Below are 6000 nucleotides of genomic sequence, written 5' to 3' on the forward strand. Positions count from 1 at the left end.
TCACTTTTAGAAACATCTGCCTGTTTTAATTGAGGAACCTTCAACGGATGCTCCTTTTCTTCCTTCAACGGATAATTTTCATCATCCGTTGATTCCACATCCGTTGACAGCCCATCAATTAATTCCATTTTCTTTTTGTTTTTATCCCAGGCAGTCTCACAAAATGATTCAATTCCTTGGACCTTGATAATTTGAGCACTAACATCCCTAGATGTCTTCCAGGCTTTAATCACCTCTTGCTCTCTCTTTAATTGATTAGAAAGTATTTCTACTTTCTTAACAGATTCAGCTAGTTTATTTTCAACAGATATACAATGTAGCTTAGTTTTCTCTAGGTCAATCAACTTATCTTCTAACACAGCATTTCTATTACTTAAAAACAGATTGTTCTCTTTAATCCTACTATTTTCTTTAGCAAGAGATTTAAGAGACACACGCAAGTGATACAATTCAGTAGACATGTCATTAAAAGCATCATTGTACTCTTCTTTAGTAAGCTGTGTTAAATCAGTAGTGATTACCTGGTTGCTTGATGAACTAACTTCATTTTCCTCAGAATCAGCCATGAGAGCCAAGTTGACATATTCCACATCTTCATCCTCTTCTTCTCCATCAGCTGCCCAGTCTTTTTCTTGAGTAATGAAAGCCTTCTCCTTTTGCTTGAGCATATCAAAATATTTCTTTTTGTAATCTACTTGGTCAAATTTCTTCTTTTCAGAAGTTGGCTTTCTGCACTCACTTGCAAAGTGTCCACTTATACCACAATTGAAACACTTGAACTTGGATTTGTCCACCATGTTCTTATGAGGTTTAGTGGCTCTAGTGTTTTTCTTAAATTTCATCTTTGCAAATCTTCTGGACAGAAATGCAAGATGCTCATCAATACCATCAGAGTCATCTTGGCTGGAGTTGTCTTTATTCTCAGCAACTTGCTCCTTACCCTTGCTTGATTCTGATTTGCTTGTGCCATCTTTGGAGTTTAATGTTGATCTCACAGTTTCTTGTCTGCATTCTTTCTCATTTTCAGCTACCAAGGCAACTGAACCTCCTTTCTTTCTTCCCTTCTCCAATACCTCATCCTGTTCCAGCTCTAGTTCATAAGTCTTCAAGATTCCATATAATCTTTCAAGAGTGAAGTCCTTATAATCTTGAGAGTTTCTCAAGGAGACAGTCATGGGTTTCCATTCCTTTGGCAAGGATCTTAAAAATTTAAGATTTGAATCCTTCACCTGGTACACTCTACCATACAGCTTCAGTCCATTCAACAGCTTTTGGAATCTATTGAATGTGTCATTTAAAGATTCATTTTCTTCAAAATGAAAATACTCATACTGTTGAATGAGAAGCTGCATTTTGTTTTCTTTTACTTGTTCTGTACCTTCACACAGTAGCTGAACTGTGTCCCAAACCTCTTTGGAAGTTGTGCAATTTATCACATTATCAAACATATCCTTGTCAAGACCATTAAACAAAATGTTCATAGCCTTCTTATCCTTGTGGACTTCTTCTGTGTCTTCCATTGTCCATTCTGCTCTAGGTTTTGGAATGGATTGACCAACAACAATTGTGGCTGTAGCAACTGTGGCTACTTTGTGGGGAATGTGAGGACCATTCTCAATGCAGTTTACATAACCTTCATCTTGGGAGAGTAGATGAAGGTGCATTTTCACCTTCCAATGGTGATAACTGTCTTTGTCAAGAACTGGGATTTTTACTCCAATATCCTTCTTACTCATCTTTGTTAGTTTACAAGAACTTTAAACTCTTTGTGTGTCAAGAGCCTGCTCTGATACCAATTGTTATTCCTAGTGAACTAACAATGAGATTTACAGAAGGGGGGTTGAATGTAAATCTCAAAACTTTTTCAAGTTTTGAGCAGTTTCAAAGGCTGTGTGTTTAAGATAAACAAGTGTGTGAATTGCTTTAAGCTAATACAGACAGATATATATTCAAGCACAAAAGTACAGAACACAACAGACCTTAAAAACTTTTCTGGTGGATTTGTTGTTCCACCAGAGATGGTATTTCAGAAAATCTGTGATTCAAGAAGTTGATCACAGCTGCATCCTAGTACAAACTAGATAATTTTTCTCAAGATTTTTCTAAACAGCTCTGGAAAAATTCTATTCTAATTACTAGCTGCTACTTGGTTTATATAACACCAAGTTTACAAGTGAAGACAAAGATAAAAAGTACAATAATAAAATAAGTTCTCCACTTGTTTCTTCTCCATTTTACTCCAGTGCATTGTTGACTTATTGCCTCTTTATGCTAGAGTAGAACGGCTGCTTTTTCTGATGTTCCTGAAATAGGCTACCACATCTCAGTTGTCTCTGTCAACCCATGTGCCTCTGTTTGTAGGTACAACTACCACTTGTCAACTGCTATTTAACAGAACATCCGTTGAAGCCTTCATCCGTTGATGGCTTTATCCGTTGATGTGTTAGCAGTTGAAGCTCTATCCGTTGATGCACTCATCCGTTGAAGGATGTTATCCGTTGAAGCTTTAGAGACATCCGTTGAAGCTTTGTTTCTCATCCGTTGAAGGTCTTTAAGTTATCCGTTGAAACCATTTCATTTATACAAAATTACAAGGCATGAAATACTTACAATTGGCCTTCCTATCTGCATATCCTTTAGTAGTCAACATGACTTATAATTTCCCTCAACATTTAAGAATTATATCTCAAATTCAGAGACTGAAATGTGCTACAACACTAGACTTATTTCTAAGTAAAGCTACACCATCAACGGATAGCCAAAGTGGTCTTATCCGTTGAGGCTACAAACACTAGATTTCTACTTAAGTGTTTTGTTAAACATATCATCAAACTAATGCACATATATTCCTAACAACAGTTCTCGCATCTACATCACCACGATTTACACAATCTACTATATTATTATACAGTTCAACCCTCAATATTTCTTGATGCAATTGTACCCACAATAGTCTTCCATGTTCAACACATGTATATGCATCGACCACATACTGTAAGAATAATATACCTCCTCGAATAACTGTTTGCCCTTCATTTTTACATTGCTGAAATCGGTACGCATAGAATGCTCTCATTGAGACTTGGTCTCTTTTCTTTGGTCTATGTGTGGTAACACCGCGGTGTAGTATATCGGTTCTAAAACCATATTCACCATATGGAAATAATAATGGATAATGCAGAGCCATGTAACTTGGATTAAGTTCCGAAATTCTATGGAGACCACCTCCCTTATACTCTAGAATTATGTCTCTTTTATCAATGAGGTTATTATCAGCAACTAATGCAGCAAATTCATGAGCATTGGTAGGGGTACGATCCTCCCGACCATCTGTTTCCCTATTTGCAATTAAACGAATTCTGAATGGTTCACAATTTGTTTCTTTATACCGATCACGTGCCTGGCGGTAGATTTTTACCAATTCATTCTCACGGTCCAACATTTTTGAGAGTGGATCAATTATCCTGTTGTCCAAAGGTTTATCGTCGTGTGGGAAATTTATGCGACTTTGTAATGCTTCTAGATTATCAAGCATATAAATTTGAGAATATACGGCCTTTGGATCATCATCCTCCGTAAACAAAGATCCTATTTGATGATAAAGCTCTCCATATACCCGATATACAAAAGGTCCTCCACCATGATTAAACCTGTTATCAATCTTTCCACCTGTAGATGTAGATGCAAATACACTATTGTACATCCTAGAATTTGTGCAGAATGATTTGCTTAATTGGTCAGAACCGTCTAATAAATTCTTCAATTCCACCGGAGTCTCCCGTAATTTTGGCAATTCCACTTTCCCCTCACCACAACATAGTGAAAAACCCCAAGAATTTATACGGTCTTGTTGTTTTGTTCTTTCATATTTCCACATTATCGCACCACAATGAAAGCACTCTTCTGTAGGAAATCCTATGTCCAAAATAGCATTACTTCTTCCTGTAATCAAATAATCAATATCATTACACGTGATACAAATTATAAGAATAAAAATGTATAATTGTATGAACTAATACATACCAAACTCCAATTTTTTGGCATTTATTTTGTTCCTTGTTCGTGTACTAACTTCAGCAAATGCTATAAAAAATTAAAGAGGAAACCTTAGCAGGTTTATAGTAAAAAAAATTCAAAAAATTGTAAAACAAAATTATTAAGTTACCTTTTGTTGTAAAAGTTTGTCTTCTTATCATTTGAATCGATTTTGTAGGCACATCCCTAGCTACATATGTAATGCATTCACAGTTTATTAATATATATCCAAATTTAAAATATGAGGCATATAATATTATTTTATAGTGCATAAATTTAAAATTATTGATATTACATACATATGTAAAATTTTACTTTAACTTACATTGAAGGAAAACTTCCCTTTTTTGGGCTCGTTGTTCACGATGACGTTTGTTTCGTGCATTTTTCTGGTCATCAGTCTCTGTAAAACAATAACAGTTTCAACCAAAATAGTAATAACAAAGATTGGTATGACATGCAAAACTGCGCCCACTTTATAGCAGGTAACAATTGTAGATTATATGTTTTATTCAAATGAAGTTTACAAATATTCTTTATAACAATTACACATTACTTTATGAAAACTGGCATTTAATAAATTAAACATATTATACAATTATGTGTGGTGGGTTTACCCATTTTCACTTACGTTTTACTTGAGAATCTTTTTTTCAGCTCGTTTCTTACGACGTCGCATGTTTATTACATTTCTTTGCTCATCTGTACCTATTACATGTTATAAAGTGACACACTAAGTAGAATCAGTATGTTGTATGTAAGGAAAAAAAGTTAAACCTAATATATAGTAAAAGTGCGAGTATTTCAGTTTCTTTGACTTACGTTGTATTGTTTTTTTATTTTGGCCTTGTTCTTCAGGTTGTCGTTTATTTAGCAAATACTTATTTTTATCAGTTATTGGGTTACAATCTTCGAGGCAATGGTTGAGAGCGGAAATTTGTTGTTGATCAAGTACGCTTTTCTCCATCAAACCTATTTATTGAAACCAAACAAATATATAACTTTAAAAAATTAGTCAAAAATTTAACGTAAAATGCTTAAATTACTTGTGCCAGGTTTTGCATCATATTCTTACATTGTGCATGTTGTTCGGCATTACACGGCTCTTCGGTCTCTGTTATATCTTTAAAATTTACATAAAAAATAAAATTATTAATGTGTTTGGAACACCAAAGTTAGGCGTAATAAATATTTTGAAAGTGGGACATTTCGAACTTACGCAATAAATTTTTCTTTTTCTGGGCTCTTTGATCACGCCGTCTTTTATTCCGTGCAATCATCTGCTCATCAATTAACATTGTACCCTCTTGGAGATAACAGATGTTTGTAGGAATTTCTTGTTGATTAAATTCAATTACACTTTTCTCCATTGAACCTGTTAATCCAATATAAACAAACATATAGCTTAAAAAAATTATCAACAAATTGATCGTAAAATGATACAATTACTTGTGGCGGATTTAACATTTTTACTAAATAGATACAATTATTATGTTATTTGCAAGACTAAAGTGACGGCTAATAAATAATTTCAAAGTGGGAGTCCTTTAAATTCCTCAACTTACTTTGCAAGTTTCTCTTTTTCTTGGCCCGTTGATCACGTCGCCTTTTATTTCGCGCAAGCCTCTGCTCATCAATTGATGAGGTACAATCTTCACCATAATGACTGTACCTAGTAGTTTGTGGTTGATCGATGTCAACAACACTTATCTCCATCAAAGCTGTTAATGAAAAAAAATATTAGCATTCATATTGTTAATTTTATGTCATGTACTTGTTGTTAATGCATAACATGATTTTTATATTAGTATGTTTGTTGTTAATTCTAGATCATTTCCTTGTTCTACAACTTCTTTTTATTATTTATTGTCACTTCAAAGTGCAACTATGAATACTTGAAAAGTGCCTTTATTATTGTGTTACTGAGTCTGAATATCTCTTAAGTGTTCAATACCTTCTTTTTGT

The 6000-nt window shown here is 34.1% G+C and overlaps 1 long non-coding RNA gene across 1 annotated transcript in view; it reads left to right on the plus strand.

Moving 5' to 3' along the window:
- The window catches only part of LOC141716772 (uncharacterized), a 51115-nt gene extending 45782 nt beyond the window's left edge, over positions 1–5333 (plus strand). Inside the window, exon 6 of the long non-coding RNA XR_012573346.1 lies at positions 4894–5333. This is a non-coding gene — a long non-coding RNA (uncharacterized LOC141716772). The remainder of the gene's footprint in view (positions 1–4893) is intronic.
- The last annotated feature ends 667 nt before the right edge of the window (positions 5334–6000 follow it).

Source organism: Apium graveolens, chromosome 4 (assembly GCF_009905375.1).
Source record: "Apium graveolens cultivar Ventura chromosome 4, ASM990537v1, whole genome shotgun sequence".
Classification (NCBI taxonomy): domain Eukaryota; kingdom Viridiplantae; phylum Streptophyta; class Magnoliopsida; order Apiales; family Apiaceae; genus Apium; species Apium graveolens.